The sequence below is a fragment of the Oncorhynchus gorbuscha genome, linkage group LG02, assembly GCF_021184085.1.
Source record: "Oncorhynchus gorbuscha isolate QuinsamMale2020 ecotype Even-year linkage group LG02, OgorEven_v1.0, whole genome shotgun sequence".
NCBI classification, from domain to species: domain Eukaryota; kingdom Metazoa; phylum Chordata; class Actinopteri; order Salmoniformes; family Salmonidae; genus Oncorhynchus; species Oncorhynchus gorbuscha.
The window spans coordinates 65,417,153-65,442,826 of NC_060174.1; the positions used below are offsets into that span (position 1 = coordinate 65,417,153).

Sequence of the window (25,674 nt, forward strand, 5' to 3'; positions counted from 1 at the left end):
ACGTGGTAGTGAGGCCGGTTGGACGTACTGGCAAATTCTCTAAAATGACATGAGACCAACACTATATTTTTGTTCAGTGTGTGTATATATATATATATATGCAATTCCTTTCATTAAAAGCGACACCTGTGTTCCCTTCCAGACCGGACGTGATTGAGTTTGACAGCCTGAAGCGTTCCAACGCCCACTACAACCTCCAGAATGCCTTCAACACGGCAGAGAATAAGCTGGGCCTCACCAAACTCCTGGACCCAGAAGGTGAGTATCAGAGCTCTGAGAGAGGACATGGGTTGAGCTGTGTGTGCCCTCTGCCTTCCCCCAATGGCTTATGGTGTGCTCCTGTCCTGTACCAGGATAGCTGGACATGGTGTGTGGGGAGGGAGGATTACTGGAATGTATTAAAGCTTAAGTGAGAATAGGTGCCGTGTGGTCTGGCTGGACACGGGGCAGGGCTTAATGATGCCCTCTGACCACAAAGAGGAAGTCCATACATGGTGAGGTGTTGGCAACGCTCCAGGGCCATCAATCAGGGCAGATTTAGAGAAGAGCACCGTGTGTTTAAGTTTTTAATTGATTGGGTTGAGATGGGAGTTTGTGTGGGCGACTGTGCGTGGGCGACTGTGCGTGGACGCGTCTGCCTGTGCGTCTGTGCGTGGGCGCGTCTGTCTGTGCGTGGGCGCGTCTGCCTGTGCGTCTGTGCGTGGGCGCGTCTGCCTGTGCGTCTGTGCGTGGGCGCGTCTGCCTGTGCGTCTGCCTGTGCGTGGGCGCGTCTGCCTGTGCGTGGGCGCGTCTGTGCGTGGGCACGTCTGTCTGCGTGGGCTAGAGGTCGACTGATTATGATTTTTCAACACCGATTATTGGAGGACCCAAAAAATCGTCTGATTTAAAAAAAAAAATATTATAATAAAATAGTAATAAAAATAAATGTATATACAGTGGGGCAAAAAAAAGTATTTATTGAGCCACCAATTGTGCAAGTTCTCCCACTTAAAAGATGAGAGGCCTGTAATTTTCAAATCCAGAAAATCACATTGTAAGATTTTTTATTAATTTATTTGCAAATTATGGTGGAAAATAAGTATTTGGTCACCTACAAACAAGCAAGATTTCTGGCTCTCACAGACCTGTAACTTCTTCTTTAAGAGGCTCCTCTGTCCTCTACTTGTTACCTGTATTAATGGCACCTGTTTGAACTTGCCCCACTGTATATATTCACACACACATTTTTGTAATGATGTCAATTGCAACCATACTGAACAATGAACACTTTTATTTTAACTTAATATAATACATATGGGCTTTTTGATGGGTGTTCTTAAGATGATTCCACAGGTTGGTGGTATTGTTTGATTTAGCCGTTGCTGACCCCATGCCCATCTTTATCACAAATAAGACACCTTGCTTTCCCTGGTGCCAATTCCATGTAATAGTCCCACACTGGTGCTCTGCTTTTCACTGCCATCTGTAAAACACACACAGCTCTGAAGTGACAATGATACTGAAGAGTCTGCTTAGGAGACAAATACTCTCAACTGTTTGAATAAAAGTTACCTGTGATGAATGTTCATCAAAACTGTAATTTCTATATGCAGGAAATCCTATTTTAATAATGGACATGGTAAGAATTGACTACCAAAAGTGCTAGTCATAATTCCTATGACACCTTCTAGCAAAATCTGAAAAGCAGTTCCTTCATTCATTTATTCCATAGGATATTTTTAGATTCACTTAAAATAAGGTCTGTGTTTCGTGTAGGCTTACACCACCTTGCTAATTTTATAACTGTGTAGATATCCATAGGACAAGGTAACTCTGATCAATATTGGTTAAATATAATGAAGATCATTTTTTTGTAGAGTGGATTTATGAAAATATGTTGACAAACGTTACCTTATCCTAGTGAGATTTACACGGGTATCAAAACGCAGAGGCGGTTTAAGCACGAAACACAGACCTTATTTTAAGTAGATCAAGACATTCTCTATGGAAGACATGAATGGTAAAATAACGAAGGAACCCCTTTCAAATTCAGCCGCAAGTTATTACAGGAATTATAACGTGTAGACTATTTCTCTCTAAACCATATACCTTTGACTATTACGAGCCTGCTGCTGCCTACCACCCCTCAGTCAGACTGCTCTGTCAAATATCAAATCATAGACTTAACTATAATAAACACACAGAAATACAAGCCTTAGGTCAAATCCGGATACTATCACCTCGAAAACCAAAGGTTTATTCCGTTCCGTATTTTATCTAACGGATGGCATCCAGGAGTCTAAATATTCCTGTTACATTGCACAACCTTCAATGTTATGTCATAATTACGTACAATTCTGGCAAATTAGTTGGCAAAGAGCCAGGCGGCCCAAACTGTTGCATATACCCTCACTCTGCGTGCAGTGAACGCAAGAGAAGTGACACAATTTCACCTGGTTAATATTGCCTGCTAACCTGGATTTCTTTTAGCTAAATATGCAGGTTTAAAAATATATACTTGTGTATTGATTTTAAGAAAGGAATTGATGTTTATTGTTAAGTACACATTGGAGCAACGACAGTCGTTGATTGATTTTTATAAGATAAGTTTAATGCTAGCTAGCAACTTACCTTGGCTTACTGCATTCGCGTAACAGGCAGGCTCCTCGTGAGGCAGGTGGTTAGAGCGTTGGACTAGTTAACTGTAAGGTTGCAAGATTTGCCTAGTTAAATAAAGGTGTAAAAAAAAGAATGCCGCCCAAAAATACCGATTTCCGATTGTTATGAACTTGAAATCGGCCCTAATTACTTGGCCATTCCAATGAATCGGTCGACCTCTAGTGTGGGCATGTCTGTGTGTGTCTGTCTGTGTCTGTGTGTGTCTGTGTGTGTCTGTTTGTGTCTGTCGGTGTCTCTGTCGGTGTCTCTGTCTGTGTGTCTGTCTGTGTGTCTCTGTCTGTCTGTGTGTCTGTATGTGCGTCTGTCTGTGCGTGCGTCTGTCTGTGCGTGCGTCTGTCTGTGTGTGCGTCTGTCTGTGCGTGCGTGCGTCTGTCTGTGTATCTGTCTGTCTGTGTATCTGTCTGTGCGTGCGTACGTCTGTCTGTGTATCTGTCTGTGCGTACGTCTGTCTGTGTATCTGTGTCTGTCTGTGTATCTGTGTCTGTCTGGGTGCGTGCGTCTGTCTGTATCTGTGTCTGTCTGTGTATCTGTCGTCTGTCTGTGTATCTGTCTGTGTATCTGTGTCTGTCTGTGTCTGTCTGTGTATCTGTGTCTGTCTGTATCTGTGTCTGTCTGCGTCTGTCTGTCTGTCTGCGTCTGTCTGTCTGTCTGTCTGCGTCTGTCTGTCTGTCTGCGTCTGTGTATCTGTGTCTGTCTGTGTATCTGTGTCTGTCTGTGTATCTGTGTCTGTCTGTGTATCTGTGTGTGTCTGTGTATCTGTCGTCTGTCTGTGTATCTGTGTCTGTCTGTGTATCTGTGTCTGTCTGTGTATCTGTGTCTGTCTGTGTATCTGTGTGTGTCTGTCTGTGCGTGCGTCTGTCTGTATCTGTGTCTGTCTGTGTATCTGTGTCTGTTTGTGTGTCTGTCTGTGTATCTGTGTCTGTGTGTGTGTCTGTGTGTGCGTCTGTGTCTGTCTGTATCTGTGTCTGTCTGTCTGTGTCTGTGTCTGTCTGTGTATCTGTGTCTGTCTGTGTATCTGTGTCTGTGTCTGTCTGTCTGTGTCTGTCTGTGTATCTGTGTCTGTCTGTGTATCTGTCTGTGTCTGTCTGTGTCTGTGTATCTGTGTCTGTCTGTGTCTGTCTGTCTGTGTATGTCTGTCTGTCTGTCTGTGTGTGTGTGCTGTCTGTCTGTATCTGTGTCTGTCTGTGTATCTGTCTGTCTGTGTCTGTCTGTGTCTGTCTGTGTGTCTGTGTGTCTGTCTGTGTATCTGTGTCTGTCTGTCTGTGTGTCTGTCTGTCTGTCTGTGTGTCTGTCTGTCTGTGTATCTGTGTGTGTCTGTGTATCTGTCGTCTGTCTGTGTGTCTGTCTGTGTATCTGTGTCTGTCTGTGTATCTGTGTGTCTGTCTGTGTGTGTCTGTCTGTATCTGTCTGTGTATGTGTGTCTGTCTGTCTGTCTGTGTGTGCGTCTGTGTCTGTCTGTGTGTGCGTCTGTGTCTGTCTGTGTGTGCGTCTGTGTCTGTCTGTGTGTGCGTCTGTCTGTCTGTGTGTGCGTCTGTGTCTGTCTGTCTGTCTGTCTGTCTGTCTGTCTGTCTGTCTGTCTGTCTGTCTGTCTGTCTGTGTATCTGTGTCTGTCTGTGTATCTGTGTCTGTCTGTCTGTCTGTCTGTCTGTCTGTCTGTCTGTCTGTGTCTGTCTGTCTGTCTGTCTGTCTGTCTGTCTGTCTGTCTGTGTATCTGTGTATCTGTCTGTCTGTCTGTGTATCTGTGTGTCTGTCTGTCTGTCTGTCTGTCTGTCTGTCTGTCTGTCTGTCTGTCTGTCTGTCTGTCTGTCTGTCTGTCTGTGTATCTGTGTCTGTCTGTGTATCTGTGTGTGTCTGTGTATCTGTCGTCTGTCTGTGTATCTGTGTCTGTCTGTGTATCTGTGTATCTGTGTGTGTCTGTCTGTGCGTGCGTCTGTCTGTATCTGTGTCTGTCTGTGTATCTGTGTCTGTGTGTGTGTCTGTGTGTGCGTCTGTGTCTGTCTGTGTGTGCGTCTGTGTCTGTCTGTGTGTGCGTCTGTGTCTGTCTGTGTCTGTCTGTGTGTGCGTCTGTCTGTCTGTCTGTCTGTCTGTCTGTCTGTCTGTCTGTCTGTGTCTGTCTGTCTGTCTGTCTGTGTATCTGTGTCTGTTTGTGTGTCTGTCTGTGTGTCTGTCTGTCTGTCTGTCTGTCTGTCTGTCTGTCTGTCTGTCTGTCTGTCTGTCTGTCTGTCTGTCTGTCTGTCTGTCTGTCTGTCTGTCTGTCTGTCTGTCTGTCTGTCTGTCTGTCTGTCTGTCTGTCTGTCTGTCTGTCTGTCTGTCTGTCTGTCTGTCTGTCTGTCTGTCTGTCTGTCTGTCTGTCTGTCTGTCTGTCTGTCTGTCTGTCTGTCTGTCTGTCTGTCTGTCTGTCTGTCTGTCTGTCTGTCTGTCTGTCTGTCTGTCTGTCTGTCTGTCTGTCTGTCTGTCTGTCTGTCTGTCTGTCTGTCTGTCTGTCTGTCTGTCTGTCTGTCTGTCTGTCTGTCTGTCTGTCTGTCTGTCTGTCTGTCTGTCTGTCTGTCTGTCTGTCTGTCTGTCTGTCTGTCTGTCTGTCTGTCTGTCTGTCTGTCTGTCTGTGTATCTGTCTGTCTGTCTGTCTGTGTATCTGTCTGTCTGTCTGTCTGTGTATCTGTCTGTCTGTGTATCTGTGTCTATCTGTGTCTGTGCATGCAGAAGTGTGTGGAGAGGAAATGTGGAGCACAGTGAAAGGATCAAGTGTAAATGAACTTCAGTGCTGAAGTAGTGCATGTCTCTCTTTCCAGATGTCAACGTTGACCAGCCGGATGAGAAGTCCATCATCACCTACGTGGCCACCTACTACCACTACTTCTCCAAGATGAAGGCCCTGGCTGTGGAGGGCAAGAGGGTTGGCAAGGTGGTGTACAACGGCTGTGGGTGTGGGCTTGTTACTGTTCTTGGGGCCCATCTTACCCCTTCTCTCCCTCCCAGGTGCTGGACTATGCCATTGAGGCTGACCAGCTGGTTGGGAACTATGAGAGCCTGGCGTCAGAGCTGCTGCAGTGGATCGAGCAGACCATTCTGACCCTGAATGACCGGCAGCTGGCCAACTCCCTGAGCGCCGTGCAGAACCAGCTGCAAGCCTTCAACACCTACCGCACCGTGGAGAAACCCCCTAAGTAAGACACACCGCTGGGGGGGATTTAAGAACTGGGATGATGTTCTAGATTAGAACATAAATCTCAGCAGGTTGGAATCATAACTGCAAGTATTCCATGGTAGGTTAGGTGTCTGACCTGGCTGTGTTGGTGTTCCTCAGGTTCACAGAGAAAGGCAACTTGGAGGTGCTGCTGTTCACCATTCAGAGCAAGATGAGAGCCAACAACCAGAAGGTGTACATTCCCAGAGAGGGCAAGCTCATCTCTGACATCAACAAGGTATCACTGTGACTCTGTTGTCCACCCAATGGCAAGAAGATTCTACAGAACAAATTGTTAGGCCCCTCCCCGTTTGTTCCATTTGCTTCCGTTTGGGGTTCTGTTTGGTTCCTAATGAATACACCCTCCGGTGACACTGATGCCTTGTAACAAGGTGCAGTTACTCCCTGTTTAAATGCATGACTAGAGTAGAACGTTTAATAAACACCAGTTGACCCTACAGCCGTCTAGGATCATGAATAACACCCCTGGTTTAAGAGACACCTCCGACTTGCTGTGTTCTGATTGGCTCTGCAGGCGTGGGAGCGCCTGGAGAAGGCGGAGCACGAGCGGGAGCTGGCGCTGAGGAACGAGCTGATTCGCCAGGAGAAGCTGGAGATGCTCGCCGCTCGTTTCGACCGCAAGGCCGCCATGAGGGAGACCTGGCTGAGCGAGAACCAGCGGCTCGTCTCTCAGGTAACACACACACACACATTCACTCCCCTGACCTTGAACTGGCAATGTGTTCAAACTGGGAAGGCAGGTGAGGAAGGATGGCGGTTATATTGTTTGTCTCTCAGTTGTCCACAACCCAGAGTTAACTGTAATCGTAGGTGATGGTTGTGATGACTTTATTTTGATGGAGTGGACAGGCTTAGCGTCCTGCTGTCCTGCAGACAAGCCACTGTAATTATCTCAGTGAGGCAGGGGGGAGGGATTATATACGCTTGTTCAGTAGCTTTATCATAATTGCTACTGTCATAAGGTTATTCAAAAGGCTACAGTTGTATGCATTTGAACACACTGACCACGTTGACCACCTCTTCTCACCTCAAACTGTCCTCTTGTCCCACAGGACAACTTTGGTGTGGACCTGGGAGCGGTGGACGCTGCGACTCGTAAACACGAGGCCATCGAGACGGACATCGGGGCGTACGGGGAGCGCGTGGCAGCCGTGGAGGCGGTGGCCAGGGAGCTGGAGGCGGAGAATTACCACGACGTGCGCCGTGTGCTGGCGAGGAGGGACAACGTGCTGCGGCTGTGGGAGTATCTGAAGGAGCTGTTAGCCGCTCGCAGGGAGAGACTCAACGCACACCGTGACCTGCAGAGACTGCTGCAGGAGATGAGATCCATCATGGACTGGATGGGAGAGATGAAGGTACTGGAACATATCAACACACCCGATGTTCTCCCAGTGTAGAAAATGCACACTTTGGTCATGGACATGCTGTACATCTTACACTATCAACCCTGCATGCCAGTCCAAACTCGAATGACTCCTTTCAAAAATGGCGGCTACTCCTGAGTGTGATGGTTTACAGAGGTCGACTGAGGTGGTCCTGACTGGGACAGTCTGACAGTGTATTCTTAGCTCTTCCCTTTCCCCTGCCTATCTTAAAGGGGATACTTCGGAATTTGGGCAATGAAGCCCTTTATCTACTTCCCCAGAGTCAAACTCGCGGATACTATTTTTATGTCTCTGTGTCTGGTTTGAAGGAAGTTAAGAGGTAGTTTCGCGAGCCACTGCTAACTGGCGTTACCCATAGACTTGGTCATTGCGCCTCAGAGAGATGGTATTGGGATTCAGAGAGCCTCACCTCATCAAAACCAAGTGAGCACTCTGTTTTCTAAAGATAAAGTCTCACTTATCAGTCAGCACAAAAGCTGGCCCCTCATTTACAATATTGACGCCGTGACTTAATCTATATCTCTTAGTGACTGCTGCAGCTATGTCTTTTACTAATGCCCCCTGCCGTTCACATCTCATTAGCGCCATTTATTAACTGCGGGCAATCCAGACTTAGTGAGTGAGTGCGTTTCTAACCTCTTCCTGCTCGGTGCTCTCTCAGGGTCGTCTGCAGTCCCAGGACAGTGGGAAGCACCTGCATGATGTGGAGGACCTGCTGCAGACTCACAACCTGGTGGAGGCAGACATCTCAGCCCAGGCAGAGGGGGTCCGTGGGGTCCAGGGAGCCGCTCAGCGCTTCACCTCGGACCAACAGGGTGAGACTACAGATCTGCGCCCCCTCACTAATATACACTTGACAGTCAGTTACTGTGTACGTGTGATTATGGTAACGATGGCGTTCAACGACTACGCACTGTGCAGCTTTCATGCGTCACGTAACTTATGAGGAGGATGGAATTTATGAATTTATTTGGATGCCTCTTCGCCGATAACCATTTAGCTAATTCTCCTTATCTCTCTCAGTCTACAAACCGTGTGAGCCGGCGCTGGTGGGAGAGAAGGTGTCTCTGCTGGGCCGGGCCTATGAGGAGCTGGGCCAGCTGGCCGGGGAGCGGAGGGTGCGCCTCGAGGATTCGCGGCGCCTCTGGCAGTTCCTGTGGGAGCTGGGAGAGGAGGCGGCCTGGATCAGAGAGCAGGAGCAGATCCTGGCTGGAGGAGACTGTGGCCGCGACCTCACCTCCGCCCTGCACCTCCTCAGCAAGCACGAGGCCTTCAGGGACGAGATGGCAGCCCGCTACGGCCCTCTGGGCAACAGCATCGCCGCGGGACAGACCCTGGTGGAGGAGGGACACATTGGAGCCCCAGAGTGCACTGAGAGGATCAGGGACGTCCGCGCTCAGTGGGCACACCTGGAGGAGGTGAGCAGGGAAAGGAGGTTGACCGGTCTGGAGAGAGAAAATGAATTGATCGATTTCAGAAGGGGTTCCTCTTGTTTATATACTGATTCCTTCTCTCCCCCTCCGTCCCCAGACGTCCCAGCTGAGGGAGCAGCAGCTGAAGGAGGCAGTGGCCCTGCACCAGTTCCAGACGGACGCCAACGACATGGAGGCCTGGATCCTGGAGACGCTGCGCCAGGTGTCCAGCCAGGAGGTGGGCCACGACGAGTTCTCCACCCAGACCTTGGCCCGCAAGCAGAGGGAGGTGGAGGAGGAGATCCAGAGCCACCGCACCCTCATCGACTCCCTGCACGAGCAGGCCCTCACCCTGCCCCCGGTCCATGCAAACGCCCCTCAGGTCAGTTACCCCTGGAACAGCATATCAACCCACACTCACTAGGCACCGTGCTGTTTCTCCCTCTCTCTCTCTCTCTCTCTCTCTCTGACACACACAAACACTGGCCCATACACATTACAGAAAGACTCCATGTCTCCGATTTTAAGTGAGACATATTTTATTTATCGCTCCCATTTTGTGTTCCTTGACTTGTTATTGACTCTGCTCGGAGGGGCGTCCTCTGACTGAGTGGTTGTTGCCGTCTGGCTGTGTGTAGGTAGAGGGCCGTCTGCCTGCCATAGAGCAGCGTTACCACGAGCTGGAGGCCCTGTCTGCGTCGCGGCGTCAGGCCCTGGAGGGGGCGCTGGCCCTCTACCGCATGTACAGCGAGGCGGGCGCCTGTCAGCTGTGGGTGGGGGAGAAGGAACAGTGGCTGGACGGCATGCAGATCCCCACCAAACTGGAAGACCTGGAGGTGGTGCAGCAGAGGTGAGCTGGGGAAGGGAGGAGTGTTCCAACGATGGGATAGGAAGGAAGAGGTGGTCTTTAGGCTGTGATTTGAATAGCCTTTATAATGATTTGGTATTGATCTGTGTACGCTGATCATTGTGCTTCGTTGAGTGGATATCAAACTGCTCCTTTTTACAGTACAGATGTAAAATTGGGTGTTTTTCTTTTGTGGAATGGCAGAGCAGCGTTTGGGGGATAGAAGCTCTTCCTATGATATTTCCCTTCTAATCTCCATTGTAGAGGTAAAGCAATGGGAACATGATACCGAGTGTTGAATGTACATCCCTGTGTGTGGGCTGCAGGTTCGAGACCCTGGAGCCTGAGATGAACAACCTGGGGACTCGTATCTCTGATGTCAACCAGGTGGCTCAACAGCTGCTGGGATCAGACAACCTCAGCAAAGAGCAGATCAACCAGACACAAGACCAGCTCAACAACAGGTGAGTAGTTCTCAACGTGATGCCTCTCAGACATGCAAATAACGCAGCCCAAAACAACTACTTTTATTTGAATGGTTATTTGTGAGAACCAAATTGTATTTGAGAGTATTTTCAAATACCTGGGTTAAATGCATGGGACTGTTTTTGACTCTGTGTATTTGAGTATTTTCAAATACATTAAAATATTCAACAGCTTTTCTTTTCAAATAAAATATATCTGAATACTTACTTTCAAGATCTTTGAATTAGCATTTGAACCCAAGTCTGATACACTCACATGAAAAACACATATACCCTCTGATGCATAGCCAATACACTGTATAAAGTGAGCACTGGAAACAGGTGATTGACACTTCCCCTTTCTCTGGTCCCCAGGTGGAAGGAGTTCCAGCGTCTGGCGGACCAGAGGAAACAGGCCCTGGAGTCGGCCCTCAACATCCAGAACTACCACCTGGAGTGTAACGAGATCCAGAGCTGGATGAGAGAGAAGACAAAGGTGATCGAGTCCACCGAGAGCCTGGGCAACGACCTGGCTGGTGTCATGGCCCTGCAGCGCAAACTCACCGGCATGGAGAGAGACCTGGAGGCCATTCAGGTACGGTGACGGATCAAAGGTTATGGAGGTGGACAGCTAAATCACCGCATCAGATCCATGTTTAATAGCGATCGGTTGTGTCAATAACTGGTTCACGTCAATACTTTTGTATCATTTTATGCCATATGATGTTGGTGACACCATTTGTTTATTTTCCTTATCTTTTCAGGGTAAGTTGGACGACCTGAAGAAGGAGGCAGAGACGCTGGCTGAGGAGCACCCGGACCAGGCAGAGGAGATCCATGCCCACCTGGGGGAGATCCAGGAGGTGTGGCAGGAGCTCAATGCCACCATGAAGCGGCGCGAGGAGTCTCTGGGCGAGGCCAGCAAGCTGCAGGGCTTCCTCCGGGACCTGGATGACTTCCAGTCCTGGCTGTCCCGCACGCAGACCGCCGTGGCGTCCGAGGACATCCCCACCTCGCTGCCAGAGGCTGAGCGCCTGCTCTCCCAGCACGAGAGCATCAAGAACGAGGTGGACAACTACAAGGAGGACTATGAGAAGATGCGGGCGGTGGGTGACGAGGTGACTCAGGGCCAGACGGACGCCCAGTACATGTTCCTGGCCCAGAGGCTGCAGGCGCTGGACACCGGGTGGCACGAGCTGCGCCGGATGTGGGAGAACCGCCACAGCCTTCTGGCCCAAGCCTTCGACTTCCAGAGCTTCCTGAGGGAAGTCAAGCAGGCTGAGGGCTTCCTCAACAGCCAGGTGAGGACCAGGACACCAGTGGAGAAGAATCAAACACGTCTATTGTCTATCTCGATGATGTTACTAATAGTTCTCTCTCCTTCTGTAGGAGTATGTGCTGTCCCACACTGAGATGCCCTCCAGCCTGCAGGGGGCAGAGGAGGCCATCAAGAAGCACGAGGACTTCCTGACCACCATGGAGGCCAGTGAGGAGAAGATCACGGGCGTGGTGGAGGCCGGACGCCGCCTGGTCAACGACCTTAACGCCAACTCTGACAAGATCAGGAAAAGGCCGACTCCATCCAGGAGAGACATCAGAAGAATAGGGAAGCTGCAAATGAACTCCTGTCTAAACTGAAGGACAACCGCGAACTTCAGCACTTCCTGCAGGACGGACAGGAGGTACGAATCGCCAAACTGTTACAATAATAATGGTGGTGTGATACATTTTATTGACACTGTTTGTCTTGTAGTAAAACATAAAAATAAAACCGCAGTCAAAGGAATTATCCTGAGGCACATGCATTGAGTAATATCATTCGTCTCGCTCTTTCTCTCTGCAGCTGACTCTGTGGATCAATGAGAAGATGCTGACAGCTCAGGACATGTCGTACGACGAGGCCAGGAACCTCCACAGCAAGTGGCAGAAACACCAGGCCTTCATGGCTGAGCTGGCCTCCAACAAAGACTGGCTGGATAAGATCGATAAGGTATGATCATAAAACTATTATACAATGAAAATAATAAGTGGGAAAAGCAGTGCGAAAGATGTGGGTGCCAGTATTTTTGCTTTTTCTGACCCCTTTCCCCCATGTCCCTGTTAGGAGGGCCAGGCCCTGGTGACAGAGAAACCGGAGCTACAGCCTGTAGTCCAGCAAACTCTGGAGGGCCTGCAGAGCCAATGGGAAGAGCTAGAGAACACTACACGCACCAAGGCTCAGTGCCTCTTCGATGCCAACAGGGCAGAGCTCTTCACCCAGAGCTGCTCTGCTCTGGACGTGTGGCTGAAGAACCTGTCAGGGCAGCTTCAGAGCGACGACTTCGGCAAGGACCTGACCTCCGTCAACATCCTGCTCAAGAAGCACCAGGTGGGTGACATTACACCGTCGAAGCCCGTTCTCAGTTGTCGTACTCCTTAGTGACCATTTGCGTGGAGAAGTGTCCGTATCGAAATGAAAGAGTAATAACAAACATCCCTGTGTGTGTGTGTGTAGATGCTGGAGCACCAGATGGAGGTGCGTGAGAAGGAGGTGCAGTCACTGCAGTCCCAGGCGCTGGCGCTGTCCCAGGAAGATGCTGGTGGGGCCGTGGTGGAGGTGGATGGCCAGCAGAGACGTGTCACTGACAGCTTCTCCCAGCTCCAGGACCCCCTCAACCAGAGGCGGCAGCAACTGCTGGCCTCCAAGGAGGCCCACCAGTTCAACAGAGACCTGGAGGATGAGATTGTGAGTGGGGCCAAATACAGAGATGTTGTACAGAATCATCATCGTCGTCTTTTAATGCACTTCCTCCTGTCTGTCGGTCAATTAGCTGTGGGTGAAGGAGAGGATGCCCCTGGCCACATCCACCGACCATGGGAAGGACCTGTCCAGTGTGCAGCTGCTCATCAAGAAGAACCAGGTACACAGACGAGAGAGGAATTTTATGGAAGAGTCTGGACAGTAGGAGGAAAAAACACTGCAACACTGTTTTGTTTTCCAGACTTTGCAGAAGGAGATCCAGGGCCACCAGCCCCGTATTGATGACATCCAGACCCACCGCAGGGGGATGTCCCCAGGGCAGGAGGAGATGGACGGGGAGAGGCGGTCTGCTCTGGAGGGCCGTCTGGCGGAGCTCCGGGACTCCTGGGCCCAGCTCATCGCTGAGACGGACGAGCGCCACGCCCGGCTGGTGGAGGCTAACCGCGCTCAGCAGTTCTACACCGACGCTGCAGAGGCCGAGGCCTGGATGGGAGAGCAGGAGCTACACATGATGTCAGAGGAGAAGGCCAAGGTGAGAGGAGAGGCAGGCGGAAGTTAAGCTCCGTCTGTCCTAATGGCGTCTATTGTGCACACTAGTGCGGTGTCCCTGGCTTAATGGTGCTAACTCCATCTCTGTAACGTGTGTGTGTGTGTGTGTGTGTGTGTGTGTGTGTGTGTGTGTGTGTGTGTGTGTGTGTGTGTGTGTGTGTGTGTGTGTGTGTGTGTGTGTGTGTGTGTGTGTGTGACCCAGGATGAGCAGAGCGCTCTGGTGATGGTGAAGAAGCACCAGACGTTAGAACAGACCTTGGAGGATTACGCCCAGCCCATCCACCAGCTGGCCAACAGCAGCCGCACCATGATGACCAGCGAACACCCAGAGAGGTGAAGGGCACCAGGGTTAACGGGGAGGGGGAGGGGCGGTTAAAAGCTAAGTACATTAAACTAATGCCACTTCACAATAGGATTTAACTACAGCCACAATGTCTCAGTCATTACAACTGGCCTGACTCACTCACTCACATATATATATATTCCCTGCTGTTAGCGAGCGTATCAACCTACGGCAAGCCCAGGTGGACAAGCTGTACGCAGGGCTGAAGGACCTGGCTGAGGAGCGTCGTGGGCGTCTCCAGGAGAGGCTGAGGCTGACCCAGCTGAAGAGAGAGGTGGACGACCTGGAGCAGTGGATCGCTGAGAGGGAGGTGGTGGCCGGATCCCACGAGCTGGGACAGGACTACGAACATGTCACCGTGAGTGGCTTTCCTTTCACTTCCTCATACGTTCAATTACGTACTAACACACACACACACACACACACATGCTTAGAAACACAACACACACACACGCGCTTAGCAACACACACGCGCTTAGTAACACAACACTCACACATGCTTAGCAACACCAACACACACACGCGCTTAGCAACACCAACACACACACGCGCTTAGCAACACCAACACACACACGCGCTTAGCAACACCAACACACACACGCGCTTAGCAACACCAACACACACACGCGCTTAGCAACACCAACACACACACGCGCTTAGCAACACCAACACACACACGCGCTTAGCAACACCAACACACACACGCGCTTAGCAACACCAACACACACACGCGCGCTAGCAACACCAACACACACACGCGCTTAGCAACACCAACACACACACGCGCTTAGCAACACCAACACACACACGCGCTTAGCAACACCAACACACACACACGCGCTTAGCAACACCAACACACACGCGCGCTTAGCAACACCAACACACACGCGCGCTTAGCAACACCAACACACACGCGCGCTTAGCAACACCAACACACACGCGCGCTTAGCAACACCAACACACACACGCGCGCTTAGCAACACCAACACACACACGCGCGCTTAGCAACACCAACACACACACGCGCGCTTAGCAACACCAACACACACACGCGCGCTTAGCAACACCAACACACACACGCGCGCTTAGCAACACCAACACACACGCGCGCTTAGCAACACCAACACACACGCGCGCTTAGCAACACCAACACACACACGCGCGCTTAGCAACACCAACACACACACGCGCGCTTAGCAACACCAACACACACGCGCTTAGCAACTTAGCAACACCAACACACACACGCGCGCTTAGCAACACCAACACACACGCGCGCTTAGCAACACCAACACACACGCGCGCGCTTAGCAACACCAACACACACACGCGCGCGCTTAGCAACACCAACACACACGCGCGCGCTTAGCAACACAACACACACGCGCGCGCTTAACAACGCAACACAACACACGCGCGCTACGCAACACACACGCGCGCGCTTCGCAACACACGCGCGCGCTTTAGCAACACAACACGCGCGCGCTTTAGCAACACAACACGCGCGCTTTAGCAACACAACACGCGCGCGCGCAACAACACGCAACACAACACACACGCGCGCGCTAGCAACACAACACGCGCGCGCGCTTAGCAACACAACACGCGCGCGCTTAGCAACACAACACGCGCGCGCTTAGCAACACAACACGCGCGCGCTTAGCAACACAACACGCGCGCGCTTAGCAACACAACACGCGCGCGCTTAGCAACACAACACGCGCGCGCTTAGCAACACAACACGCGCGCGCTTAGCAACACAACACGCGCGCGCTGCACACACACACACGCGCGCTAAGCAACACAACACACACGCGCGCGCAGCAACACAACACACACGCGCGCGCAAGCAACAAACACACACGCGCTTAGCAACACAACACACGCGCGCTTAGCAACACAACACACGCGCGCTTAGCAACACAACACACGCGCGCGCGCTTAGCAACACAACACACGCGCGCTTAGCAACACAACACACGCGCGCGCTTAGCAACACAACACACGCGCGCGCTTTCAGCAACACAACACACGCGCGCTTAGCAACACAACACACGCGCGCTTAGCAACACAACACACGCGCGCTTAGCAACACAACACACGCGCGCTTAGCAACACAACACACAACGCGCTTAGCAACACAACACGCGCGCGCTAGCAACACAACACACGCGCGCTAGCAACACAACACACGCGCGCGCTTCGCAACACAACACACACGCGCGCGCAGCAACACAACACACGCGCGCTTCGCAACACAACACAACACACGCGCGCGCGCGCTTCACAACACAACACACACACGCGCGCGCTTCGCAACACAACACAACACACGCGCGCGCGCTCGCAACACAACACACACACGCGCTAATTGCTCACCGACAACTCTTTTTTTTCTCTGTCAGCTACCTTTAAAGAAGTATGGCAATAACCTGGGATTGTTATCCATATTTAAACCTCTTCTCCTCTCAGATGCTGCGGGACAAGTTCCGCGAGTTTGCTCGGGACACCAGCACCATCGGCCAGGAGCGTGTGGACGGTGTTAACGGGCTGGCCGATGACCTCATCGAGTCGGGTCACCCTGAGAATGCCAGCGTGGCAGAGTGGAAGGACGGGCTGAACGAGGCGTGGGCCGACCTGCTGGAGCTGATCGACACGCGCACCCAGATGCTGTCCGCCTCCTACGAGCTGCACCGCTTCCACCAGGACGCCCGCGAGGCGCTGGGGAGGGTCCGGGAGAAGAAGGAGGCGCTGCCCTCTGACCTGGGTCGTGACCTCAACACCGTCCAGCACCTCCACCGACAGCACACCGCCTACGAGCACGACATCCAGGCCCTCAGCGGACAGGTAGGCTGCTGCTCTTTTAAACTCCTGGCTGCACAATGAATTTCCCTTCGGGACAATAAAGATATTGAATTCAATTGGATGAACTCGGCACCATACCACCAGTGTACAGGGATACTTACAGTAACACTAGTGGTAGAAATAATGTAATTACACACACTTTTACACACCATCCCACAGTAGAATATTAGATTTAATGCATTGTGAGGGCTGCTTTTCAGACTCTTACTGGGGGCTATCAGAAATGTGTCAGAGCACATGAGGGGGCAGGTTAATGGTTTTCAGGATCCCTTCTGAGCCGGCTGCCTCCTCCAACCCCAGGTGAACCAGGTGCAGGACGACGCGGCGCGGCTGCAGAAGGCCTACGCCGGGGAGAAGGCGGAGGAGATCCACCGGAGCGAGCGCTCTGTCACTGAGGCCTGGGAGGGTCTGCTGGGGGCCGGCCAGGCTCGCCGTCACCTCCTGCTGGACACCGTGGAGAAGTTCCGCTTCGTCAACATGGTGCGTGACCTCATGTTGTGGATGGACGGGGTCAACCTGCAGATCGACGCCCACGACAGCCCCAGGTGAGACCTGACCTTACCTCTGTTCTCTCATCGTTGTTCTCAATGTTTTTACTAAGGTTTTACGCTGAATTTCTGTCGTTCGTCCGTCCCGTCCCCCATCCTCTCTCTCTCTCTGTCAGGGACGTGTCCTCTGCAGGGTTGGTCATAGCCAACCATCAGGACATCAAGTCTGAGATCGAGACCCGGGCAGACAGCTTCACCACCTGCAATGAGATGGGACACTCTCTCATCAACAATAACCACTATGCAGCTGATGAGGTATGGGCCATGTCACCGTTACGTCACATACTGAACACCCACATTTGGATTTTGTCACGGGATTAGGACAAAAGCAAATGTAAAAGGTGTGTTTATGCAAATCAAATCACATTTATTTAGTCACATGCTACGTAAACGACAGGTGTAGGCTAACGGTGAAATGCTTACTTGCGGACCGTTCCCAGTGATGCAGAAAGAAAGATCTAGGAGAATAATAACACGAGGAATAAATACCGAGTCGATGTGCAGGGGTATGCCTGTAATTGGGGTAGATGTGTACATATAGGGAGGGGTTAAGTGATGACTAGGCAACAGGATAGATAATAAACCGTAGCAGCAGCGTATGTGACGAGTAAAACGAGTTCGGGCAAAAGGGGGTACTGCTTTCCGGGCGGAATCCGAGAGAACGGTCTATGGCTTGGGTGGTTGGAGTCTTTTTCCGGGCCTTCCTTTCACACCGCCTGATATAGAGGTCCTGGATGGCAGGGAGCTTGGTCCCAGTGATGTACTGGACTGGCCGCACCACCCTCTGTAGCACCATGTAATCGAGGGCGGTGATATTGCCACACCAAGCAGTGATGCAGCCAGTCAAGATGCTCTCAATTGTACTGCTGTAGAAGCTTTTTAAGGATTTGAAGGCCCATGCCAAACCTGTTCAACCTCCTGAGGTTTCTTCACAACTGCTCGCGGACCATTTTAAAGTTGTTAGTCTCACTGACGTTGAGGGAGCGGTTGTTCCGGCCCCACACTGACCAGGGACCTACCGCCGTCGTGTCGGCGTTAGCCCTGAGTGTGTGGTGCTGCTTGTTCGTGTAATGTTACTGACATACCTGTTGGCTTTCCCATAGATCCTGGAGAAACTGGACCAGCTCCAGGGTAAGAGGGACGAGATCAGCAACAAGTGGCAGGACAAGATGGACCACCTCCTGATAGGTATGTGGACTTCAGGGTGGTTTTTTTTTCAGTTGAATTAATGAATTAATTTAGCGTTTGTCTGTTTTAACACGTTTTGCTCGTGATCTTTTCATGGATGCTCATTATTTACTGGTTTCTGTCTCAGTTCTGGAGGTGCTGCAGTTTGGCCGGGATGCGTGCGTGGCAGAGACGTGGCTGGCAGGCCAGGAGCCCCTGGTGCGGGGGGCCGAGCTGGGCTCTAACGTGGACGAGGTGGAGAGCCTGATCAAACGCCACGAGGCCTTCGAGAAGCTGGCCGCCGGCTGGGAGGAACGCTTCACCCTGCTGGAGAAACTCACCACGGTGAGGAGGACGGGGGTGGTTTGCAAATGGGAAGACGTTGGGTTAGCAGGAGTTGGGAGAATGCATGTACTTGGCGTTGTTAGGAAGGTAGGGTAACGTCTCCTCTGAAAAGCCACTAACCTGGGCTTCCAATTCAGCTGGAGGAGCAGGAGATCCAGAGGAGGAGGGAGGAGGAGGAGAGGGCGAGGCGAACCCCCACACCACCCCCGACAGAAGAGGTGGCCCCGTCTGAGGCCGAAACACATGATGCCAGGTAAGACTGGAGGAACTCCTAGTAATCAGAGATATTTGATTGCCCCCCCCGTTCTCATGCTCATTTCCCCTTCTGTGTAACCCAGGACCAGCCTGGACCAGACCACACTCAACCAGTCAGTATCAGTCAATGGAGTCCACAGCTACCAGGACACATCCCAGGTGAGAGAGGACATTGAGACATACTGTATCTATCTAATCAAAGGTTCTAACCTCCTGTTTCATGCACTCAAATTAAACTACTGACTGAAATAGTTCCAGATTTTCACCGCAGTATAAAGTGTGGGGTTTTTTTTGTTTCATGTTTTTGTCTTTTTCCTCTTCATGTTGTCCTGTTCATATGTTTGAGGAGATTTGAATGAAAGATTTTAAATGTTCTAAGTGTGAGAGACGTTACGTCTTTGACATAACTGTAACCAAGCCTGTATATGTTCGACGTGAGTCCGTTTCCCCATGTCTGATGTGATTGTGTCCCTTTGTCGTGCGCGTGTCAGGCTGTTTCAAACGCGTTGGCACAGGGTAGCATGCTATCTCCTAGCACCAAGGACTTCTTAACAATGACTTGTTGCGTCTTTACCTGCAGTCGTTATCAGTATCATCAGTGTCAGTGGAAAAGAAAGAGAAGTGTGAACCTGTCTCTAAACCTGTGTCTAAGCCAAAGCCTCCGCTGCGCGTGAGTACCTATCCTAGCCTAGCTTCCTCATCCCACCCCCCCCATCACCGCCTGCTCTCAGCTCCCGCAGTACCTCAGCATGACCTACTAGAGGGCGCCATCGTCCTGTCACTGTGCCATTGCTTTGTTTGATTTTGAAGACATACAGTCCCCGCAGCTGTTGAGCCAATCATGCCTCACACAGATTCATGATATCATTTGGTGTCACCAGAAGCATCAAAGGCTCTTATGCCTTTCTTGGGGTCTGTTCCATTTGTAACCATCTTCAAAATGACCAGCACGTGAGGGTAGTTTCAGTTCCAAGCTATTGTTTGTGTGAGGTGATGAGGATTGCCCCTAGCTGGCAGGTCCCTGGGTAGGCTGTACCTAGCTTGGTGGGGTTGTTTTGAATGGGGTGTTAGTAGGGAAAGTTTTTTTTTTTTTTTAAGCATTTTTTTTAAAGAGAGGAAATGTTGATTTCCTTTCAAATTGAGTTTGACGTTTTGCCAGGAAACAAAGATAACAATGCCACACCCCCTCTATAAAAAGCTAAGTGTATCTTAGCAACAGTATGACCATGCTTTCTGCTGCGTTTGCCATGTTCCATTAAGGCTGTGAGTGACATTCAGATGAGGGTTGAACCTCCTCCTGCGGGGTTGGAGCTGTTCTCCATGTGTCTGTCGTCTGTTAACGTGTGTCTGTGTAGTCCTGTATGTGTTTTTTGTCCATCCTTTTCAAAGCTACCATCTAATGCATGTGTGGATATGGACATTCAGCCGTTGTCTCGTTTTGTCAAGTTCCGACAGACAGTCAATGGCTGGTATTACGCCGCATGGCTTCTAGGAATCGTTGTGGCCATGTGTCCTGACAGCCGTGTGTCTTGGATGACAGGGTTCTGAGTCTGACTCTGTGAATGGTCCGGGGAGGGACAGCGGGCTGGCGTCTTCACGCCTGGACCCGTCTGCCACGCTACCCAGCAAGGGAGATAACGCTGGCCCAGACGCCATGGAAGGCCTGCTCTACCGCAAGCAGGAGATGGAGACCCACGCCAAGAGGGCAGCTAGCAGGTGAGATACCGCGACGTGAGATGAGCAGGGGGCATGGAGGGGCGTCTTGGAGTGAGCGTGGGTGTGCCATGAAGGGTAAATGGAGAGCCCTAGGTTATATAGACTCCGTCTGTTGAAGGATGGAATTAATACGAGCAAAAACAACACCAGCATAAGTAGTTATAAGTAGGATTTTGGAGTGTTTTTTTTTTCTTTTGATAAAGAAAATAGCCTTTTGTGTGTCACCATGAACTCTTTGATGTCCCTAACCTTTTCAGGCGCATGCCTGCATGCCTTCCGCCAACAGCTTCTCTCTCTCTTCCCATAGGTCCTGGCAGAATGTCTACTGCGTTCTGCGTAAGGGCAGCCTTGGCTTCTACAAGGACCAGAAGAGCGCCTCCGGCGGGATCCCCTACCACGGAGAAGTCCCCATCAGCCTGGGAGAGGCTGTGTGTGAGGTGGCACACGACTACAAGAAGAGGAAACACGTCTTCAAGCTACGGTGAGAGAGAGGAAAAGAGAATAGTCTTGTAAACTCAATTAAATTGTGATAAATTGTGATGTGCATCTATACTGACCCGGCGTTTCTCTTGTGCAGGCTAGGGGATGGTAAGGAGTTCCTGTTCCAAGCTAAAGATGAGGTGAGTGTCACATTTGAACCCAAACCAGATTCTGATGCTCCTCTAGTGTTTTCCCCCCTACTGAGGACTAACCCTGCGTTTGTCTGTCCCAGCCGGAGATGGCCTCGTGGATCCACTCCATTCATAGCTGCATCCCAGCAGGGGGGTCAGGAGACCGCTCCCCCGGAGGCCCCAGGGCCCTGAGCCGAGCCATGACTATGCCCCCCATCTCCCCTAGCTCAGCAGAGGCTGCAGGGGTCACCATGCGCAACAAGGAGGGCAAGGAGAAGGACCGCGAAAAGAGGTTCAGCTTCTTTGGCAAGAAGAAATAAAAACGTCTGGAGAAGAACAACATCAAGGGAAATGATATTTGTCGAAATTCCACCAAACTGAAACGGGCAGAAAGGAAAACAGTCTTGTGGCATAAACGCATCGCTCTCAGCCTTGGTCCTAAGGAGTTTGTCAACAACTATGTGGCACACACAGAGCTTGCTCTTCCTCCCTCTCTTCCTCCCTCTCCATTTGTCTTCTCTTTCCCTCTCATATCGCTCTTTTCCTTTCCATTTCTCACATTAGATTCATCCTACCAATGTAAGCCCTTTTGCATCAATGGCATTTTCAGACAAGAAGCTGTGTTTGTTGATCAGTCACTAATAAGAACTCTTTGACCTCATCGCTGGGGGGAACCAAGGTGTTTGTGGGGAGATGAGAGGCAGGGGTGGTTAGCATTGGCAGAGCCAAGAGGCTATGAGGCCTGTAAGAGTCCATTCTCTTCCATTCACCCACATTGGATTCTGTTTAAAATGAGTTCTTCCTCGACCCGTTTTTTAGATGGCTAATCTGCTCTAATGCTGTTTTACCACGAAAAGAGAACCCATGGACCACAGTAGAGAGTGCTGTCCCCTCACGTCCCCTCTCCCAGTCTCTCTCTCCCCCTCCTTGGGAAGGACCACATCATTTTTGGGACGTTTGCGTAATTAACGTTACCAATAATTATTGCTGTTATTATAATTCATATTTATCTTTTTGCTGTTGCAAGCTTGAGGGGGGGGGGGGGTTATTTAAAGAGTACGTCAGTGGATGTATTGAGTCATGTTGTGAAACAACAATTTGGTTTAATTCACGGGACCACGTTGGTCTTGTTTCTGTTTGTATCGTTGTCAGTTTGAGGTGGGGTTTTTTTTTTTTTTTTAAAGAAAGCTCAGTAAATTTTAGCAGTGTGCAGTTAAGTGATTTTCACCAGTGCAGAATGATAGATATATTTAAAGTGGTTTTATTTTAACTTGGAAATTGTACCGGTTTGATTTTGTTCTTCGACGGGATTATTTCTCCTTTGATTGTGAGTTTCCTTGTTTCTTTTGGAAGCAGAGAGTTTTCTAGTGAGAGTGAGAGTTGTGGTGCTGTGGGTTTTGCACGTTTCTGTTCTAAATCAGACGTGTCCAGTTGGATGCTGCTTTTCTGACTTAACACACACACACACACACAGATAAACACACACTTAAAGAAGTTGTTGGGATGGCTTTCTAGAAGTATTCTTAAAATGTAGATGACAATGTGCTAATGAATGAATTAAACGTTCCTCCTAGATGGTTTTCAGACTTCCGTTTCACTCTTCCCTCACCACCACCTCCTCTGTCTGTTGTTTCGCTATGTGATGGCAGAGGGGTACGTTAACACTGTTTAACACTGCCAGTGCCCAACACTAGAGATGATTGTAAGCAAAAGCACATCAATGTGGCATGGGGTGGTCTGGTAGGAGGGGGGGTCATTACAGGTGGGTTAGGTTCGGGGCGCTGAGGGGGGATGATGAGAGTAGAGAATCAGAAGGTAGTGTGCTGGGAGAGGAGGAGTACTGAGCCTTACTGCAGCCCACAGACTTAAGAACCCTTTATTAGCTCAGTCGTTCCTTGAATAGCGCTTAATCACAAAGGGAGCTTTTTCACTCGCGTAACAAATCTCTGAATGTGCCCTTTGGCGTTGACGCTGCATATGTCTATGGATTCTGTACCCAGGTACCATAGGGTGCATGGAGACGGGCCCAGCCGCAACAGCGATTTGAAGGAAGTGAAATGCAGGCAAAGCTCTGTTGGATTGGAAGAGGCGTAACCATGGATCACTTTCCTCACTTGATTGGTAAATGATAGAGAGAATAGTCTTCCGGTGTTTTGCCGGAGAGCTTGGAGCTCCTCCGCGTGTGGCATGACCTCATGTAGGATTGTATGCGTCTCGTTTTTCTCTCCAATTCTCACCTAGTCAGATGTTCTAGGTACATGAGATTTCCTCCGTAAGCCATGTATGGCATGATACCATGAAGCCCATGCTGTGGAGGGTGGAGTATTACACAGGTGTATCATTAGCAGTTTGGAAAGAATTCACAAATGGGCAAAAAGAAAATGGTTAAATGATATTAAATGACAGTAAAGGTGACATTGATACGTAGATGGCGAGTCCTGGCACAGTGAGTGATTTTTATTTCCTTGTCTGAGACGAGTGGAAGTTTTTCCTGTATAAGACAGCTCTAAACATGGCAGAATCCTTGAGCCTCAATTATTGCGGGCAAAATGATATCTGTTACTCGACGATAGGCTTATCTGGGGTGAGGGTGTGGGCGTATCAAAGCCCTGTTAGGTTATTGTATGACCGATGGCTCACCCTCAACCAGAGAAGGAAAGAACAAGTGGCTGGCTAAGTGTCCGAAATGTGCAGCTTTCCAACAGGCAAGACTATTGAACTATTGGCCTTTCATTCCAATACAGTTGGTGTGATTTGGGGTAAATAAGCAAGAGTTGACCCATAATACCTGAGGCTGTAGAATATGCAGTTGACTCCTTTGTCTGCCTTGATTTGTATCCCAACTGTGAGCCTGAGCGATTGGTCCCAGCCGAATGTACTGAGCTGAGCCTCTGGCTCCTTAGTCACAGGTCAAAGGCCGCTGACCTGTTCAATGAGGCAACAACAACAAAGAAGTCAACGACGCTCAGAGTAGAACAGAGTGAGCCTTGCTGGGTCAATATTCACTGTGACAAACTACTACCAGGGCAGCCAGTGCTGGATCGGCCACAGCACTTCAACAAGTAGCTTGTGTAGCCCTCTACTGTGCGTACTGCTCCAACAGTGACCCAGTTGTAGACACGAGCAGGTTCCCCAGGCCCATTTGAAGTCTCTGAAGATGAGTGTAGCGCTGTATGTTCTAGTATAACTTCTTATGAATGTTTATGGCTCAGAAGGTGAGTTGGGCCAAATTGGTCATGTGACGCAAAAGGACATGTTACTTGGAGCCACTATTTCACATACTTTACATGCATACACACTACCTTTCTCTCCTCTCTCGGTCTCACTCTCACACACACACACACAAACACTCTGATATACTAAGGTAGAATGACTCTGGCCTTCCAGCCAAGCAGAAATATGTGGAGCTGGTTGTGATTTGGTTCCAGACTTGGGTTGTTGTTCAGTCTCTGTGTGTTACTGGTGAGCTTTGACCAGAAAAGGATTGTATTATTGAGGGTGTTGAGATAGGGTTTTTATGGGGTTTTAAAAGTTAAAGTGGAACACCTGAAAAGGTATCTTGGTCTCTTATTTGAAGAGGAAAATAAATACAGTATACATTAACCAGAGGGCTGATGGCAAATTTGAGCTTCCTTTTTCTAGAGTTAGACAGCAGATGTGCTGTCTCACGGGGTTCTTGTATTTTCTCATCCAGTGGTCTGATCTGTTCTGCAGTGTTCGATAAGCCGGTTCACCCACTCTCATTTCAAATTTCTTTGAATCTAAGTTCCTTCTTCTGTGACTTAACTAATTCCAAGCTAATACCACTGCTATGATGTATTATTATTGCTACTGTTATTACTACTACTGTTACTCCTGTTACTTATTACTTTAACTAGAACTGCTGTCCATTTTTCAGGTATGCGTCTGTAATACCAGACCCTTCCACAAGATGTCAGTGTGCTGTGGAGCATTTTCATTACAGATTGAAAATAATGTTTGTTGACTTGTATCTTCATATTAGGAATAATAAAACCTGGTTTAAAAGAAAACAACGAAGTACAGCTGTGGTGTTATTTCTTATTTCTGTCATTGTGTTGTCGGTAATCGTCACTGTGTTTTGATTGTAGTCGATTTCGCTAAAGTTATTAACGTGTAAAAAAAAAAAAATGTATTCTATACAATTGTGTTCGAGGAGTTCTAGTCCCTGACCTCTTCCGTGACCAGCCTGTGTGGAAAGGGGACTCTTGTGAACAGGGTCTGTGTGGAGATGCATAGTGCCCAGGTGAGGCTGACAACTTCTGTAACTGAAATAGCAGTCATTTTTGATTGGGTGTGCATTCTGTGCTATATACAAGCTCAAAGTATTGGGACAGTGATCTATTTTTTTTTTTTGTGTGTGGCTCTGTACTTCAGCACAAATATCATACCCACAAGACAGGCTAACCTCTCATCATTACATAACGGGAGGTTAGCATTTTTGGTGGGGGTATGATATTTGTGCATCTAACTTTCTTGCTCATCATTATTCACTATTCGTTCAGGATTATCCATATTCATGGTAGCATCCACATGAATGTAGAAG

At 49.8% G+C, this 25,674-nt stretch overlaps 1 pseudogene across 1 annotated transcript in view; it reads left to right on the forward strand.

Moving 5' to 3' along the window:
* LOC124007394 overlaps window positions 1-25,148 on the forward strand; it is a 100,729-nt pseudogene extending 75,581 nt beyond the window's left edge. The window contains exons 7-39 of the transcript XR_006833920.1: window positions 143-258; window positions 5,448-5,560; window positions 5,635-5,822; window positions 5,963-6,080; window positions 6,378-6,536; window positions 6,916-7,218; window positions 7,910-8,063; window positions 8,272-8,666; window positions 8,779-9,042; window positions 9,299-9,510; window positions 9,834-9,971; window positions 10,347-10,566; window positions 10,736-11,272; window positions 11,361-11,653; window positions 11,815-11,961; window positions 12,076-12,339; window positions 12,466-12,696; window positions 12,782-12,871; window positions 12,953-13,243; window positions 13,463-13,593; window positions 13,757-13,961; window positions 16,076-16,450; window positions 16,769-17,013; window positions 17,133-17,271; window positions 18,120-18,204; window positions 18,332-18,528; window positions 18,666-18,781; window positions 18,867-18,942; window positions 19,364-19,453; window positions 20,324-20,499; window positions 20,807-20,980; window positions 21,077-21,119; window positions 21,212-25,148. The product of XR_006833920.1 is annotated as a spectrin beta chain, non-erythrocytic 1-like (transcript). The remainder of the gene's footprint in view (window positions 1-142; window positions 259-5,447; window positions 5,561-5,634; window positions 5,823-5,962; window positions 6,081-6,377; window positions 6,537-6,915; window positions 7,219-7,909; window positions 8,064-8,271; window positions 8,667-8,778; window positions 9,043-9,298; window positions 9,511-9,833; window positions 9,972-10,346; window positions 10,567-10,735; window positions 11,273-11,360; window positions 11,654-11,814; window positions 11,962-12,075; window positions 12,340-12,465; window positions 12,697-12,781; window positions 12,872-12,952; window positions 13,244-13,462; window positions 13,594-13,756; window positions 13,962-16,075; window positions 16,451-16,768; window positions 17,014-17,132; window positions 17,272-18,119; window positions 18,205-18,331; window positions 18,529-18,665; window positions 18,782-18,866; window positions 18,943-19,363; window positions 19,454-20,323; window positions 20,500-20,806; window positions 20,981-21,076; window positions 21,120-21,211) is intronic.
* The last annotated feature ends 526 nt before the right edge of the window (window positions 25,149-25,674 follow it).